Raw genomic sequence first — 18,422 nt, forward strand, 5'->3', positions numbered from 1 at the left:
CTGTTTGCACCTTAACAGCTGTTTTGCTTTTTTATTTAGAGAGAACAGGGTTGCCACCATCTGTCTTTTGAAAAATGAGTTCTGCTCACAGCAACATGGAACCATAAAAAAAGAGAAATAGGCTGAAAGATGAAGCCAAAAGTCATGAAAGAAAGAGGGTCGCTCAACCAGGAGATGAAAATAATGGTGAAACCTTTACTACTGGTGGGACAAAAACGTGAAACAAATTTACCAAAATGCCAGTCAGGGATGTCAAGGTTGGTACACAGGGGTCAAGTGACAGCCAGAAAAGAAACAGTCTTAAGTTCTCTCCAGCAAGTGCTGGCAGAACCCAAATCACAAGAACCTCACCTAGTGGGTAACCACGTCCTGTCACCTACCCTGCTCACAGCATCCTAAAACTGCCCAGTGTAGATAGTTTAATCGATTCCACTTTAGAAAAAGAAAAATACAGTGATAGGCATCAGTCAGATGTGACTTCAGCTTCTGCATTCCCACTTTCTGGTTTTGCATCGTGTATCATGCCTATTTTCACATCCACCAAGTGAGGCGTGTCTACCCAAGTGGAAGTGTGGCTGGAGGAATTACGTGAGATGATACATGAAAAACGCTGTATGCAATGCTTGGCACATAGGTGTGCTGAATACACTGTGGCTATATCTGTTATCAAAGCAGTTCAGTGACTCAGGTTAGGTCCCAAAACAAGTGAGAAACATGAGCCCAGATTTAAATCCAGTCTGCAGAATTTAAGTCCAGTGCCTTGTTTTGAGTATCCAAAAGCCATCTTCTAAAACTCAACTCTATAGGCTAGTTTATATCATGACACCACATTAACTCTCAATCTTCAGTTTGAGTAGTATGGCGGAAGGATATACCATATATCTGAGACAGATCTTGGGGATGAGGCAGGTCCCGCTCCACATAATTACTTGGGGATACAGGTTGATGGTGATTTCATGATCTCAACAAAGAACTTCAAATTCAGCGTGGCAAGGGATGGTGGTGTCTGGTGATGTCTCGCTCTTCCATGCTTTGTCCCAGAAGTGATGAACTTTACTAAGCCTACAATTCACTGGCAAGAACAAGCCTTATGGTCTCATTTAACTGTAATGAGTGACTAGGAAGTGTAGTCTTTCCAAGAAGGAAACCCTATCACCACACAGCAATAACTACTGGTGTTGTATGTCACACCAACTAATGGGCAAATGATGAATTAACTGGGTCTTTACCCTTCAAACAGAAGTTAGATTTCCCTGAAACATGTTGCTTACCTCTATAGATATAATTAAAGCCAAGTAAATTTGGTATTTCACAATTGCTTATTATGGAATAATATTTCTTTCTACCCAGATCAGAAAATGTTATTAATCAGAAAAAAATTCTTTGAGAAAAAAAGAAGAAAATGTTATTAAAATGAATTATTGGGAATGGAATAGAACATAACAGAAATGTGAATAACTAGACCGCTAGTCATCAAAAAATTTCAAATACTCCTTGTTTGCTTAAAGGAGCTTTTTAAACAAGAAGAGTTGAATCACAAATGGTGTCTAATAGGCTCTTAAATAAGCCAAAATCTCAGAATAATGTGAAGAGCCTTCTATCCAAAACAGTCCTGAGAATTAATTGATGTTTGATTTGAGAATGGAAAAATACTTTTTGCTCTCCCCAGCCTCTGTCTGAACACTGTTGACCAAAACTTCCTGCTCAATGCCTTATACTCCAGAAGATTCAGATTCCATAAGTCTATAATACGGCTCAAGTTTCTTTGTTTTTGCCAACTCTGAGATGATTCTGATGCCCAGCAAAGGCTGAAACGCCAAGCTCCACATCTACTCCGTAGTCTAGGAGAACAATCCCAGGAATGTGAGCAGTTTCTGATTTGCAGTCCCAGGCCATATGCTCACCCATAGCCTCGGCACCAATAATGATACTAATGCCTTCACAATGCCATTGGATGCATCTGCTGCTGTCACCACAACAAATCCAGGCTACTGAGACTGACTAAGGAGAAAGGATAAAGAGAACATGAACTGACCCTTAACTCTGTCTCAGACCCCAAGTTTGTGCTATTCCATAATGCAAAAAAAAAGATAAACAGAATCCTTGCATTCATGAAGCATAGAACCTGGTAAAGAGGCTGAGCACGATGGCTCACACCTGTAATCCCAGCCCTTTGGGAGGTCGAGGCAGGTATTTCACAAGGTCAGCAGTTTGAGACCAGCCTGGCCAAAATGGTGAAACTCCGCCTCTAGTAAAAGTACAAAAAAACAAAACAAAACAACAAAAAAAAAAACAGTCAGGCGTGGTGGCACATGCCTGTAATCTCAAATACTCAGGAGTCTAAGGCAGGAGAATTGCTTGAATCCTGGAGGCGGACGTTGCAGTGAGTCGAGATCGCGCCACTGCACTCCAGCCTGGGTGACAGAGCGAGACTCCATCTCGAAAAAAGAACCTGGTAAAGAACTTGGCTTCTAGTTTATCACCCACTCTCTCTGTCTCAAGATTCCATTCCCATCACCTTGAAAGACTGAGAATCAAATCCAAAATATATTTTCTGAACCTTTTGAATGTATTTTTGCAAAGATAGTTATCCTCTTTAAAATTCAGTTTAAGACTGGGTGCAGTGGCTCATGCCTGTAATCCTAGTACTTTGGGAGGCTTATCACTGTAATCCTAGCACTTTGGGAGGACAGCGGATCACCTGAGGTCAGGAGCTCAAGATCAGCCTGGCCAACGTGGTGAAAGCCCATCTCTACTTTAAAAAAAAAAAAAAAAAAAAAAAAAAGCCAGGCATGGTGATGCATGACTGTAATCCTAGCTACTAGGGAGGCTGACATGGGAGGATTGCCTGAATCCAGGAGGCTGACATTGCAGTGAGCCAAGATCATGCCACTGCACACTCCAGCCTGGGCGACAGAGCAAGACTCCATTTCGACAACAAACAAAACCTGCAGTTTACACATCATTTTGAACAGGTTTAGTTTCATTTGTCAAAGTTTCAGCACCTTGGACAGTAGTTCTTTTTGAGCATTTCTTCTGCATACACAAGTGCCTGTCCCAATAAATCTGCCATTCCAATGACACTGTGTATTTATTTTTAATATACTGAGTGAATACTGTTACCTACTTGGTCCTCCAGTACCCTGAAACCTACTCTTCCTTCTTTTAGGGAGAATATTGATGTAGGGAATAGAATATATAGCATTTTATCCAAGTGCTGTGGCTCAAATCTGTAATCCCAGCCCTTTGGGAGGCTGAGGCAGGAGGATTTTTTGAGATCAAGAGCTCAAGAATGACCTGGGTAACATGGTGAGACCCCATTTCTACAATTTTTTAAAAAATTAACTGGGCATGTTGGTGCACACCTGTAGTCCCAGCTCCTTGGGAGGCTAAGATGAGAGGATCGCTTGAGCCTGGGAGTCTGAGGCTACAGTGAGCAGTGATTGTGCCAATGCACTCCAGCCTGGGCAACAGAGAAAAACAATCTCTCTTAAAAAACAGAATTTATATAATTTTTAATGTCATCCTCCCTCCTCCCTGTTCCAGGTAACGTAACATTAGTAGTTGTGTTGCAATGATAGGTTATACCAGCGGTTCCCAACATCAGCACTGCTAACATTTCGATACAGACAATTCCTTGCTTTGGGGACTGTCCTGTGTATTGCAGGATATTTAGTGGCATGCCTTGACTCCACCTGCTAGATGCCAGTAGCATCCTCCTCCCAGTTGTAGCAACCAAACATGTCTCCAGACATTGTCACATGTTCTCTGGGTCAGAAAGTGGGCAATTTTTCCTCCAACTGAGAGGGACTGGTTTATGTTTACTGCACATATAACATGAGCAGAACACTGAGTTTAGCTCCTAACATACCTTACTTCATTGAATTACCTCAGCAGTCCTATGTGAATAGGGACTACAAGCATTTTTTCACCAAAGAAAGGATGCTTAGAGAACTGAATGGCTCATTCTCAGTCACAAAGCCAATGAGTATCAGAGCATTACACCACAAATTTGTATGTGAAATCCCTAACCCTCAGTGTAAAGACATTTGGAGATGGGACTTTTGAGAAGATAACATCATAAAAGTAAAATCCTCATAAGGGGATTAGTGCCCTTATAAGGAGAGAAAGAGAGGGATTAATTTCTTTCTCTCTCTCTCTCTCCACCTGTGCACACTGAGGAAAGGCCACTGAAGACATATTGAGAAGGTGGCCATCTGCCAGCCACAAAGACAGCCCCCGCCAGGACCTGACCATCTTGGCATCCTGATCTTGAACTTCCAGCCTGCACAACTATGGGAAAAAAAATAGCTCTTGTTCAAGTCACCCAGTCTACGGCATTTTGTTATACCAGCCTGAACACACTAAGATATCAGTTTGTTAAAATGGGTCAAAACTTGAAACATTATTTCTCCTCCAATCCAGTGTGCACAGCTTTCCAACAATTACAAAGCAAGCCACTCTGGCCTGCCTTTGCTGACAAAGTCAGCTTAAAATTAATTGTCCCATAATAAAGAAAGTTCTGTTAGATCTCATTTTTTTCTGGAGCACAACTCCTTTCCATTGTTTTGTTAGCAGTATTTAAAATCACACTGTACAAGAGAGAAAGGAAACCAGAGATAAGGTGTTCCTATGTCCTTGTTTTTCTCATTGTCTTTTCTGGGCAGTTGTTAACATGGCTTGGGAAATGAGACAGATGCGACTTTCCGTGTCATGAGTGAATAAAGGCTCCTTGCCTATGACACACTCATGTAGCCTCAGAAACCTGAAGGATGAGTAGTTTCATAGACAAAAGGTGATGGAATTGAAGAGACCTAAGATTCAGTCCCAGGTCTGTCACTGGTAGTTATGAGATCTCACCTGCCAGACATTCGGTCTGTCAGTCTCAGATCCTGTATCTCTAAAATTGGGAAAATTTCTTTCATCTTCCAGGGTTATGAGTTAAGAAAGTGGAAGAAAAACACCCACAAAAGCTCCCAGCATTCAGTGATGGTCAATAAATGACAGCGATCATGGTCTCATCCTATGATTATTCTAGATCTTTGCCGTATGGATTCTGAAGCTGTTTCTCATTGGTGACTCCACACGTCTGACCTAAAGTCCACTTATTATTTTGGAGGTCTGGATAATCTGATCTGACCTACAGTGGCTGGCCTAGACCTCACTGATCAGAACACCACATCATGATCTACTTAGCCAATGTCAGAGGATTAATGAAGGGCTTATTTCCAGAGAGAAATGTGCAGAAGATGGGGTTGAAGAGCACGCAATACCACCTGAGCTAATGTCATCCAAAGGCATCCCACTCCTTCCAATTTCCCATGACTAGTATCACTGACCAAAAGAAACTTGGGGCAGGGCGCAGTGGCTCAAGCCTGTAATCCCAGCACTTTGAGAGGCCGAGGCAGGTGGATCACGAGGTCAGGAGATCAAGACCATCCTGACTAACACGGTGAAACTCCTGTCTCCACTAAAAAATACAAAAAAATTAGCCGGGCGTGGTGGCAGGCGCCTGTAGTCCCAGCTACTTTGGAGGCTGAGGCAGGAGAATGGCATGAACCCAGAATGCGGAGCTTGCAGTGAGCCGAGACCGTGCCAATACACTCCAGCCTGGGCAGCAGAGCCAGACTTCATCTCAAAAAACAAACAAAACAAAACAAAAAAACACACACAACAAAAACAAAAAAACACACACAACAAAAAGAAACAAACAAAAAAACCAACTTGGAAGGCTCAACCTGTTTTAACAAGACATAGCAACAAACAGCCTGCCTGCTTTCAATCCCCATCTGCCACACTTGCACTCTTTAAGACCTTGGCAAATTGCTTAAGCTTTCTGAGCTTCAGTTTCTCCTTCTGCAAAGTGAAAATGATGATAGCATCTTGACCTCAGAATCATTAAAAGAATTACATAAGTTAATGTTGCAAAAGCCCTTAAAACCAGCCCTGGAGTGGTATGAGGACTCCACGAATCACTGATAATTATTGAAATCAAATAAATCCAAATCTATCTACAGTTTTTGACTTTTCAACTATGTAAGACACAGCCTGAATGCCTCTCTTCTTTCAGTAACCCTTTCCCACCCAGGGGAAAAAAAAAAAAAAAGAATTTGCTTTCAATTAAAAGGCCACAAATTGACTTGAAATAAAAACAAACAAAATATATAACAGGAAAGAACAGCTTAAGTAGTTAATTTATCCTCTTGCCCAAGGCCCTGCTATGACTCACTTTGGTGGGAGAACTTTATCAGCACACTATCTTCTCCTCAAGAAAAGAGATGTGCGCTGGGCGCAGTGGCTCACGCCTATAATCCCAGCACTTTGGGAGGAGAAGGTGGAGGTGGAGGCAGAGATGGGCAGATCACTTGAGGCCAGAGGTATGAGATCAGCCTGGCCAACATGTTGAAACCCTGTCTCTACTAAAAATACAAAAATCAGCTGGGCAGTGGTGGCATGCAAATGTAATCCCAGCTACTTGGGAGGCTGAGGCAGGAGAATCGTTTAAGCCCAGGAAGCGGTATCTGAGAGCTATTGGTTTTAGTCATCCAAGATCACTCCACCGCACTCTAGCCTGGGTGACAAAGAAAAACTGTCTCAAAAAGAGAAAAAAAAAAAAAAAAAAAAAGAGAGAGGAGATGTGATCAGTGTCTCTCCTTCCTTTTCAATCCACATCTCCTTCATTGGCCACCAGACATCTAGACCCTTGGATTCTCACGGACTCTGTCAACTCTAAGAGGTCTTATTAGCAATGCATATAATAATCACCAAGGTCTCACCAGTGTGTGTCCTAGGGTAAGAGTCTGCACAGAAAGTCTAACGAGACTGGGTTTGATGCTCACGGTGTAAGTTCTTTCTCTTGTGTTCTCTAAATGTTCATGAAAAGCAGTTTTCTCTTGGTCCTGGAGAATTTGCCATTTAGCCCTAGGTTGTCTGTAGATTTGAGCTTCAGGACTTAATAATGACACATATGTATAAGGGATCCTCATAGTATTCACAGCTGATTAAGTCTCACCCCTCCTAGAATGATCATGTGCTTTGCAGCGAAGAATAGAGTCGATGCCCTTAGGCAAACCGTTATAGAAGTTAACTAAATTTGAATTCTCCCAGGGCCTCTTGAGTGTATTTTTTTTTTCTTAAGAGTTCTCTGAGCTTCTATCAAGTCTAATTGATTTTTAGCACAGGAAGCCTTACCTCCCAATATAGCTTTGGACCCTTTTTCCTTGTGGCCAATGGCAAAAGATCCATTTATAAATTGTTAAACATGTTCACAGCCAAATGGCACCAAAATAGCCAAGGAATATTTTAATATTCATAGTTTGCTTTGATTAAAATATAAACTTTTCACATTAGCTCTAGTATTATTTTTCATAAGGCAGGCAGGTTACAGAGCTGAGTGCCACTTAATTTAGTGTTTAATCAAGAGAACTACTGTGGTATCAGGCTGATTAGGTTGGCTCAACTGCTGCCTGCTCAATTTTTCCCAATAATTATGGGATATTCTTTATGGTGACAAGTGCCCAGATGGTAGAATTCCAATATGCTATACATCAGCTTCTCCATTATTGGATTAGCTGGATGTGGCATTGTTACTGCTGCACTTTCATTCCTATCATTGATCGCATCGTCCCTTCTATTTCACAATTAATGCAAGTCTGCTGGATTGATCAATCTTCTCCTGTGCTTGGACTGCAGCCAATATATTCTTACGGCCATGTGTTAGTGATCTGCAGGGTTTCTTGCAAGGCCTGTGGATTTGTCACTGCGGCGAGAGATTTTTTTTCATTTTAAGGTGCTTCTGATTGCATGAGACTGCTTGGTGCAGGGTCTTCAAATTATACATGTACAAAGAAAGGGAAAGAAGGAAGAGACACAGTGAGAGAGAAAAAGAGAGAAGGAGAGAAAGTAGAGGAAAAACAAAGAGGGACAGAGAGACAGAAAGAGGAAAAGGAAGAGAGAAAAAAGAAGAAAGAAAAAAGAGGAAGGAAGGGAGGGAGGGAATTTCATTTTTACACCTATCAACCTTGAATTTCTTGAATTATTTACTCTTGTTCACTGAATTCTTTTTTTTTTTTTTTTTTTTTTTTTTTTTTGAGACACTCTTGCTCTGTCACCCAGGCTGGAATTCAGTGGCATGATCTCGTTTCACTACAACCTTTGCCTCCTAGGTTCAAGCGATTCTGCTGCCTCAGCCTCCTGAGTGTCTGGAATTGCAGATGCACCACCATGCCTGGCTAATTTTTATATTTTTATTAGAGACAGAGTTTCATCATACCAGCCAGGATGGTCTCAAACTCCTGGCCTCAGGTGATCCACCTGCCTCAGCCTCCCAAAGTGATGGGATTACAGGTATAAGCCACTGCACCTGGCTTGAATTTTACTTTCTAATACTTCAAGCTATTCATTCAAGACTCATTAAAGCCAGTTCACCAAAAATATCATCCTGTTACACTTCCTGTGCTAACAGCTATTCTCATTATGCTGTGGATATATATTTTTTCAATGAGAACTTGTACATGAAAAAAGAAAGGGCAAGAGGTCTAGGTGTGGCTGGAAACTGGATCCAGGTTTGCTCTCATCTGAATGTAGATAATGCTAAGTTGTGTGAGAGACACGATGCCCAGCATTATATTGGTTTTATTTTGCTACCATTTCTGAAATCTGTTGCCATTTCATGTGTTTCTCAGGGCACCTGTTGTATTAGGAGGACCCAGCTGGCAAGCCTGAGAAGATTGCATGGAGGTTCTTACAAGCCCATGTTGATACTTCCTAATGCTAAGGTGCCCACTAGGTGGGCTACAGAAACGCACAGGAGCGTGCAGGCTTCAGTGACAGCAGCCTTACCCCATCCTCACAATTTCTAAGGACCTACATGTAGGGAAATGAGATGATTTTCATGGGAGTTTACCCTGTATACTCAAGAAATTGGCAGCAAAAGCATATGCAAAATCATGTTAAAGAGAAGAGCTTCCAAACAAGAAAGAGTAGAAATGTACAGTTACATTGAAAGAATGATTAAAACAGTCAAAGATGGCTGGAGGATGGGAGAGTGTTTAACAATGGGCAGTAGGCAAATTTATGCCCCACTTCCCCAAGATACCCATGTCCTAATCCCCAGAACCTGTCAATGTGATGTGTGAGATGACAAATAGGATTTTGTAGATGTTATCAAAGGTATTCCCCTAAAAATAGGGAGATGATTCTGGATTGTTGGGGAGAATCCCATCTAATCACAAAAGCCCTTTAAAACACAAGACTTTCTCCAGCTGCAATAAGGGAGATGTGGGAGAAGAAGTCAATGAGATTTCAAGGATGAGAAGCATTCATACCATTGCTGATTATGAGTTGGAAGAGTCCACACATCACAAAAGGATGTAAAAAGCTCCCAGGAGCTAAGAGAAGCCCCTCTGCTAGCAGCCAGTAAAGAAATGGAGACCTCAGCTTTACAGCTGCAAGGAAGTAAATTTTGCTGTCAACCTGAAGAAGTTTGTAAATGGACTATTCCCAGAGCCTCCTTATCAGTCCATACAGCCAACCATTGACATCAGCCTTGAGAAAAACAGTGTAGAAACCAGTTGAGCCAACTAGACTTCTCACGTATAGAACCGTGAGATTTTATGTATTTGTTATTTCAAGCTGCCAAATGTGTGGTACTTCTGGCAGCGGTAGAAAACTAAGACTATGAAAACATGGAAAAGACAAGACAGTGGGTCCATATGGGGAGGTGATCTTAAACGCAGAACAAAGTCTCAGACATAAAATGCCAGGGTTCAAAGTGTGATTCTACTGCTTGGGAGCTGAGGGTCCTTGGGAAGGTGACTTAACTTTGCTAAGTGTTCTCTTCTACATAAGCTTTATTTTTCTTAATGAAATTAATGGACAGGCACGGTGGCTCATGCCTGTAGTCCCAGTACATTGGGATGCCAAGGAAGGACGATCACTTGAGTCCAGGAGATCAAGATCAGAATGAGCATCACAGGGAGACCTTGTCTCTATAAAACCCAAAAGCAAGCCAGGTGTGGTGGTTCCCAACTCTAGTCCTACCTACTCAGGAGGCTGAGGTGGGAGGACTGCTTGAGCCCAGGAGTTCGAGGCTACAGTGAGCTGTGATCATATCACTGCATTCCAGCCTGACCAACAGAGACCCTGTCTCTAAATAAAAAACTCGTTTGGTCCGGCGCAGGGGCTCACGCCTGTAATCCCAGCACTTTGGGAGGCCATGGCGGGTGGATCACAAGGTCAGAAAATCGAGACCATCCTGGCCAACATGGTAAAACCCTGTCTCTACTAAAAATACAAAAATTAGCTGGGCATGCTGGTGTGTACCTGTAATCCCAGCTACTCAAGAGGCTGAGACAGGAGAATTGCTTGGACCTGGGAGGCAGAGGATGCAGTGAGCCGAGATCGTGCCACTGCACTCCAGCCTGGCAACAAACAGAGTGAGATGCCATCTCAAAAAAAAAAAAAAAAAAAATTAATGACATTACCTATGCCCTCTAGCCAAAGATGTTTAAAGGCACACCTGTATTTGAACAAAGTAGGGTTTACTACCTATTTCAAAGGAGAACATATACCATGAGGAACCATGGAGTATCTCAGTAAGATGTTTTCCAACTTCTTAGAGCATTTGCCTTTCTGTTACATTATCCTGAGTAGGGCTCAAAGAATTGGGGCTTTGCTCTGGATTGGCTGCTGTCAGAAAGAGCAATTATATCACTGGGTATCTTCACAGTTCTTATCCAGAAAAAGGGAAGAATTTAGTGAAGTGAAAGCTGTAGTTGGTGAAGAAGCAGCAGTCACTCATGTGAGCCAGAAAAAGAAGATGATTGGTCATCTTGCGATTTAGGCAAAGTCCATGTTTAGGACTGAGTTCGGACACGATCACCTAGTGATCTTGTCTTGTCCTGAACCACCACAGTCCTGAGATGGCCTTGTCTGATGCTGATGTTCTATGAAATTGTTTGTGTTCAACAGGCAACACCAAAGTCTACCTGTGAGTGCCAAGCCAACTCCTACCAACACCAAGCCGTCACTAATAGGATCTTTCAGGAGCTGCTTTTCCATTTATTAAGATAAAAAACATAGAACACTTATCATAGTACCAATTTTCTCATTCAATTGCCATTCCTGGGTTCCTTCTCCCCATTCCTGTCAATTATATTTCTAGACATAACCCAGAAACTTTTCTCTTTTTGTCCTTCCACAAGAAATACTGACTGTATTGGGATGTTTCCTTGCCATCCCTCTATTCTATAAGTCAACTTAGTCTTTCTCCCCCAAAGCAAGCAAGAACACCATCTCACTGAAAGGGAGGAAGATGACTGGAATGGAGGCAAGGAATCTTTAGGTTCTCTTGAAAGGTAAGGGGAAAGCTATTAGCACTCATCTTTTCATACTGCATGTCCCATACACAACAAAGGTGAGGATATGTGTTTGTTTATTTTGTTTTGTTCTGGTTTTTTTTTTTTTTTTTTTTTTTTTTGAGATGGAATCTCACTCTTGTCACCCAGGCTGGAGTGCAATGATGTGATCTCAGCTCACTGCAACTTCTGCCTCCTGGATTAAGCAATGCTCCTGCCTCAGCCTCCCAAGTAGCTGGCATAACAGGCACCCACCATCATGCTCCACTAATTTTTGTATTTTTAGTAGAAATAGGATTTCACCATGTTGGCCAAGCTGGTCTCAAACTCCTGACCTCAAGTGATCCACCGGCCTTATAAAGTCCCGGAATTACAGGCATGAGTCACCGCGCCTGGCCTCTTTTTTCAAGGATTCGACCTTTTCTGTCCCAATAGGTTCCAACAGCTGACCCAGCCACTTATAGAGACACGTGGATTAGGTTATCCTAATCTGGTGCAGCCAGTCCTTGGTGTCTCACAGCTACTTCTCCTTTCTTGAATACCAGCTCACCATACATCTTCCTGGTTATAATGTGGCTTTTGTATATTTTTCCTATATAGAAAAAATGCCCAGACGATGGAATACCAATGTTGAGCCTTTCAAGAAAACTGTTCTAAATTAAAGCCATTAAATAGAAATTCATTGTACTAATAAACCTTAGACACATAGCTAGGATGTCTCCATGACAAAGAGATGGTCTCTGTCTTGGAGTGCTGGCATACCAAGTTACTTATCCTCCAGACCTGGGCTGGGCTCCAAACCTCCAAATCCAGGGTATGGTGACTCCACCAGAGCCAAATATTGACCAGCTGGGGTCTGTGAGAGTAAATAAAACAGGTGGACAAAGAATCTGATGCCATGGTGTCTTCGCTTTTACCCTGATGTTGAGGTGTTTAATAACACACAAATACAACCTTAAGTATCTGAATTGAGTTAATTTAATCTAATTAATATATAATGCATGATTGTTTTTATGCGTTATATATTCTTCTATGCATAAGATTCAAAAGATAATGCATAAGATTCTTCTCATGCATTATAAATTCTTCTATGCAACATTCTTCTATGCATAAGATTCAAAAAGATGCTCTATTAAGTACAAAACAAAACTGATTTCTAGTGTCCACACTGGCAACACATATACTAATACCAGAATGATACAGAGAAGGTGGTATGACACCTGTGCAAAGATGGCATGCATATTCGTGATGTGTTACTTTATTAAAAAAACAAACAAAAATAAACCCTCCTTTCTACCCTGGGAAAATGGGGTGTTTTTTAAAGGAAAGCAGATAAATTTTATTGACAGTTCTCCTAATGACCATTTCATTGACCCACTGAAAGCCAACTTACCATATAACCAATCATCTGAAAACCATTAGCGAGTCTTTGCAATTTATAAGTAGAACCCGGACAAGGAATTGTCTTCTAGTCTCATCCCAAGAAGTTCTATTAATAAAATTAGACTTGATGTGCATATCATGTTCTTTTTCTAATACATACTAACTTAATTACATTGTCTGTGTTTAATAATTACCGCATCAAGTAAGCTTTCCTATGTTTGTTCCTTTGATGCTACATGTATCAACCTCTTAGTTTAGAGGTAACAAAATTTCCTGGAAGAGCTTAGTTTTTCTCCAGAGGTATTTTAACACCTTGCTTCAACCTCTGGTTTTATTTTATTTTTAAAGGGTGTACATATGCATCTCTGAGAGCAGGATTTAACAGGGCTTCAGAAACTACTTTTTTTTTTTTTTTTAGATGGAGTCTTGCTCTGTCACCAGGCTGGAGTACACTGGCGCGATCTCTGCTTACTGCAACCTCCGCCTCCCAGGTCCAAGTGATTCTCTTGCCTCAGCCTCCTGAGTAGCTGGGACTACAAGTGCTCACCATCACACCCAGCTAATTTTTGTACTTTTAGTACAGACGGGGTTTCACCATGTTGGCCAGGATGGTCTTGATCTGTTGACCTTGTGATCCGCCCACCTTGGCTTCCCAAAGTGCTGGGATTACAGGCATGAGCCACCACGCCTGGCCCAGAAAATCCTTTTTAAACGACTTGTCTAACAACTTTCATTCTTCTTTAAACCCATTTTATGCAATGCTCCTGCAAGACTATTCTTTGTAAACCGTGGCCTGATTGTATAACCTCAAACACAACAGAGAAAAAAGAAGAAGAAGAAGAAGAAGAAAAAAAAGACCATCAAGATCTACTCATAGTTTGGAGAAAATAACTGTAATAAAATGTTGACCTCATCGCCTTTCCTACATTCTTACACTTTCTAGCTTCCTAAGTTTCTGTCTCATGTTATTCTGATTTCTAGCCTTATCTTAACACACTGAGTGTATCAGGATGTTGAGAGAAAGTCCTATGAGCCTAATTTCCCTTTATTATATAGCATCTACCACAACACATTCCTCAGACAAACTCAACAATCAAGAAATGTATATTAAGCCACTTAGTGCCATTTGAAAATTTTTTTTTGTTTGTTTGTTTTTGAGTCAGAGCCTCACTCTATCACCAAGCTGGAGTGCACAGGCGCAATCTCGGCTCCCTGCAACCTCTGCCTCCCAGGTTCAAGCGATTCTCCTGCCTCAGCCTCCTGAGTAACTGGGATGACAGGTGCATGCCACCACGCCCAGCTAATTTTTGTATTTTTAGTAGAGACGGGGTTTCACCATGTTGGCCAGGCTGGTCTGGAACTCGTGACCTCATGATCTGCCTGCCTCGGCTTCCCAAAGTGCTGGCATTATAGGCATGAGCCATCGCGCTCAGCGAAAATAGTTGAAAGATCTTTTTTAAATCTCTTTCTTGCTGGATAAATAGAAAACCTTCATATTAGGGCAATTTCATGTGTAAACACATGTGCTCACACAAAGACAAAATAGCTTTAGAGGATACAAGAAAATGCATTGGCTCACATGCTTGCAAAGTTCCAAAGTAGGTAGATTAACTTCATGCACCACTGTATCCAGGGCCTCAAGTGACAGCATCAATATTTTTCCCTTTCCTAATTTCTTAGATTGCGTGTCAGTACATTGACAGGTGGATGGCCACCATAACCCTAGACTCACCTAACAAAATCAACAACCCCATGAGGAAAAAAGATTTCTCCATAGAGTCTAAGAGCAAAGTTCCCCCAGGAATCTCTCTGTGGTCCACCTGATCATATGCCCATCCCTGAATCAACCATGCCCAGGGATATTGTCACTCTAAACACCAAGAGTTCACTTGCGTGCTCAATCATGTGCACAAGAAGAGACACCAGGAGAAAAAAAAATAGAACTGATCTTCTATTTTGGGGACCCGCGCTTACTAAGAAAAGGTGAGACAGGTGCTGAACAGAGTTAAAATGATAATAATAAAGATGTTCGCAAAGTCTCCCAAAGTGAGCTGCCTCCTGGTTCTGAAAAGCTTCTAAAAAGAAATAATAGAGGCCAGTGTGTTGACGCATGCCTGTGATCCCAGCACTGTGGGAGGCCAAGGAGGATGGATCACTTGAGGTCAGGAGTTTGAGACCAGCCTGGCCAACATGGTGAAACCCTGTCTCTACTAAAAATACAAAAATTAGCCGGGTGTGATGGCACATGCCTGTAATCCCACTACTCGGGAGGCTGATGTAGAAGCATCACTTGAACCCGGAGGTGGAGGTTGCAACAAGCTGAGATCATGCAATGGTATTACAGCCTGGGCGACAAAGCGAGACTCCATCTCAAAATATACATATATATATAGATATACATATACACATACATATACAGATACACAGAGAGAGAGAGAGAGAGAGTCAGGGCCAGGGTAGGAAATACATAAGTTGACCAGGAACACCTTGTCACCTCACAAAGCAAGGAAGCTCTCCATCCAGCTGAACAGGGAGACAACAGAAAGACATTCCCACTGGCCAACAACAAAGCTTCAGAATGGACATTTAGAATGATCATTAGTCTCCTTTGGAATATGCAAGCAAACTAACTCAAACTGATTTGAAAACTGGAAGAAAACGAAGGAAGATACATATGCCCCTATTTTTCCCACATGAACACTATCTCGGGGTAAGCAAAGAATCAGTAAAAGATTTTTCTCTGTAGAAGTCTTCTACCTAATAAATGAAAAAGGACTGATGGTAATGGTTGCTAGTGATTGGTAAAAATCTCCAAAAAGGACATCAAGAAAGAAAGGCATTATGTGGTTCCTAATGGAAGTACACAAGAAAATTTACTATGTGTTGGCCAGGTGCGGGGGCTCACACCTGCAATCCCAGCACTTTGGGAGGCCGAGGCGGACGGATCACAAGGTCAGCAGATCGAGAACATCCTGGCTAACACAGTGAAACACCGTCTCTACTAAAAATATAAAAAGTTAGCCGGGCATGGTGGCAGGTGCCTGTAGTCCCAGCTACTTGGGAGGCTGAGGCATGAGAATGGTGTGAACCTGGGAGGCGGAGGTTGCGGTGAGCTGAGATCACGCCACTGCACTCCAGCCTGGGCAACAGAGCAGAGCGAGATGTTTGTCTTTGTGTGAGCACATGTGTTCACACACGAAATTGCCCTAATATGAAGGTTTTCTATTTATCCAGCAAGAAAGAGATTTAAAAAATCTTTTTTTGTCTCAAAAAAAAAAAAAAATTAAAAAAAGAAAATAAAACTTATTATGTGTTTTTGCCAAAAGCAAAATTGAACAAAAATCTCATCAAACTTCTGAATTTAACCACCAATCAACAGAAAATATAAGGAAGAGAGAATGCAATCAGCAAATCTGTAAAAGGGACCCAGTGACCTCAACAAATAGATTGCAAACACTGAGTTGGAGGTGGCACCAATTTAATAAAAGAAACATCAGAGATGTATCAGCTAATTTTAATTTGAGACATATCAATCATGTTTAAATTTCTGATAAATAATACAACTTAGAAAAATGTGTAAGATTATCAGGTAGACTTGAACAATGATAGAATGCTTGCTTATATTAAGAGATTATTGCTAATTTCAAGGCATAATAATGCTAATGACAGTATTTTTTTTCCTTAAGAATTCTCATATTCTAAGTACCGAAATATTTAAAAATAATATGATGTTTGGACACCTACTTAAAGAATCTTTTTTTTTTTTTTTTGAAACGTAGTCTCCCTGCTGCCCACGCTGGAGTGCAGTGGCGTGATCTTGGCTCACTGCAACCTCTGCCTGCTAGGTCCAAGCAATTCTCCTGCCTCAGCCTCCCGAGTAGCTGAAATTACAAGTGTGTGCCACCAAACCTGGCTAACTTCTGTATTTTTAGTAAAGACAGGGTTTTGCCATGTTGGTCAGGCTGGTCCCAAACTCCTGACCTCAAGTGATCCACTCACCTCAGCCTCCTAAAATACTGGGATTACAGGCATGAGCCAACGTGCCTGGCCCACTGCTAATTTTAAAGGCATAAAAACATTAATGACGATATAGTTCTTTTTTAAAAAAGTTTCATTTTTTCCAATATACATACTGATATGTTTAATAATAATAGTATATTTTGGATTTGCTTCAAAATATTGATGGGGAAGGGAGAGGAAGATTAAAGCACAAAAGAAACAAGTTTGGCCACATATTGGTAGTTGCTGAAATCTGTTGTAGGGCATATGAGGGATCAATATACTATTCTACTTTTGCGTTTTTTTTGAAATTTTTCATAATAAAACATTTTAAAACCACCATTAAACAAATGAGAATGCTCCAGCCTGGGTGACAGAGCAAGACTCCGTCTCAAATAAAAAATAAAAATTAAAAAAAATCAGAATGAGTTTAAGCATCACCAAATCACTCTGGCTCACCAATGAATCTGGAGTAAAAATGCAGCTCCTGGCCAGGCACAACGGCTCATGCCTGGCATCCCATCACTTTTGGAGGCCGAGACAGGTGGACCGCTTGAACCCAGGAGTTCAAGACCAGCCTGATCAACATAGTGAGACCTGATCTCTAAAAAAATAAAATAAAACAAAATAAAATAAAAAGGCCAGGCTCAGTGGTTCACACCTGTAATCCCTGTACTTTGGGAGGCTGAGGCAAGCAGATCACCTGAAGTCAGGAGTTCAAGACCAGCCTGGCCAACATGGTAAAACCCTGTCTCTACTAATAATACAAAAATTAGCCAGGTATGGTGGTGGATGCCTGTAATTCCAGCTACTCAGGATACTGAGGCACGAGAATTGCTTGAACCTGGGAGGCGGAGGTTGCAGTGAGCCTAGATTGTGCCACTGCACTCCAGCCTGGGTGATAGAGCAAAACTCAGTCTCAAAATAATAATAATTAATTAATTAAAAAAAGAAGAAACAGGACTCCAGTATTTGTGGGTATGTTTTAAAATATTCAGAAGGAATTTTAGACTGGAGTCTGTAATAAAATGCCCTTCCTATTCTCTCAAGAGACCCTGACATGTTAAGTCTTCTGTACAAGACAACCTGTAGCCATCATCAAACATCCTTCATTCTTGGAATAGTCTGAGAGAAAAGAACACAAAATGTGCAACAGTATTGCAATTTGGAGACACCAGAAAGAAACAGCAGTCATCAATCACAATGATGTAACCAAATTAAAATCCTCTTTTGGTTCTTCACTACAACCAGCTGTTCTCATTTGGAACTTTATGTCTCTTGCCTTTGGTAGGGCCAACTCATTGCCAAGAGCTCGGACAGCACCTTTTCCCTAAAACCTTGTCTAACACAACTGCCCCCATCCCCAAACCATTCTGTGTCTCAATGGCTTCATTTTTCCCCCTTCAGATTAGTTTTCACCATCTGTAGCATCTTATTATTGCTTGGATTCATGTGTAAACACTTGAACACAACGGCAGAAACTAGTGAGTGTTGTTCATCCTTCAGTCTCCCCTCCTAAGCCAGTTTCTAGAACCCTGTAGGCTTTAGGAATATTTAGCAACAAATATTTGAATATATAAATGCTTCATGGCTAAATCACTAGTAATCCACCAAATGTATTGGTTTGGCTGCCTTCATTTTACACTAGATAAATAAATAAATAAATAGATAATTATATACTAA

The 18,422-nt window shown here is 41.3% G+C and overlaps 1 protein-coding gene and 1 non-coding gene across 21 annotated transcripts in view; one reads left to right on the top strand and one right to left on the bottom strand.

Annotated features, from left to right (window-relative positions):
* The window catches only part of RBFOX1 (RNA binding fox-1 homolog 1), a 2,507,416-nt gene that overhangs the window by 702,843 nt on the left and 1,786,151 nt on the right, over positions 1-18,422 (bottom strand). The window lies entirely within an intron of this gene.
* LOC129463297 (U6 spliceosomal RNA) lies at positions 12,517-12,622 on the top strand. Its single transcript, XR_008651094.1, has one exon. It is a non-coding gene; the product is annotated as a U6 spliceosomal RNA (small nuclear RNA).

Source organism: Symphalangus syndactylus, chromosome 14 (genome assembly GCF_028878055.3).
Source record: "Symphalangus syndactylus isolate Jambi chromosome 14, NHGRI_mSymSyn1-v2.1_pri, whole genome shotgun sequence".
Taxonomy (NCBI): domain Eukaryota; kingdom Metazoa; phylum Chordata; class Mammalia; order Primates; family Hylobatidae; genus Symphalangus; species Symphalangus syndactylus.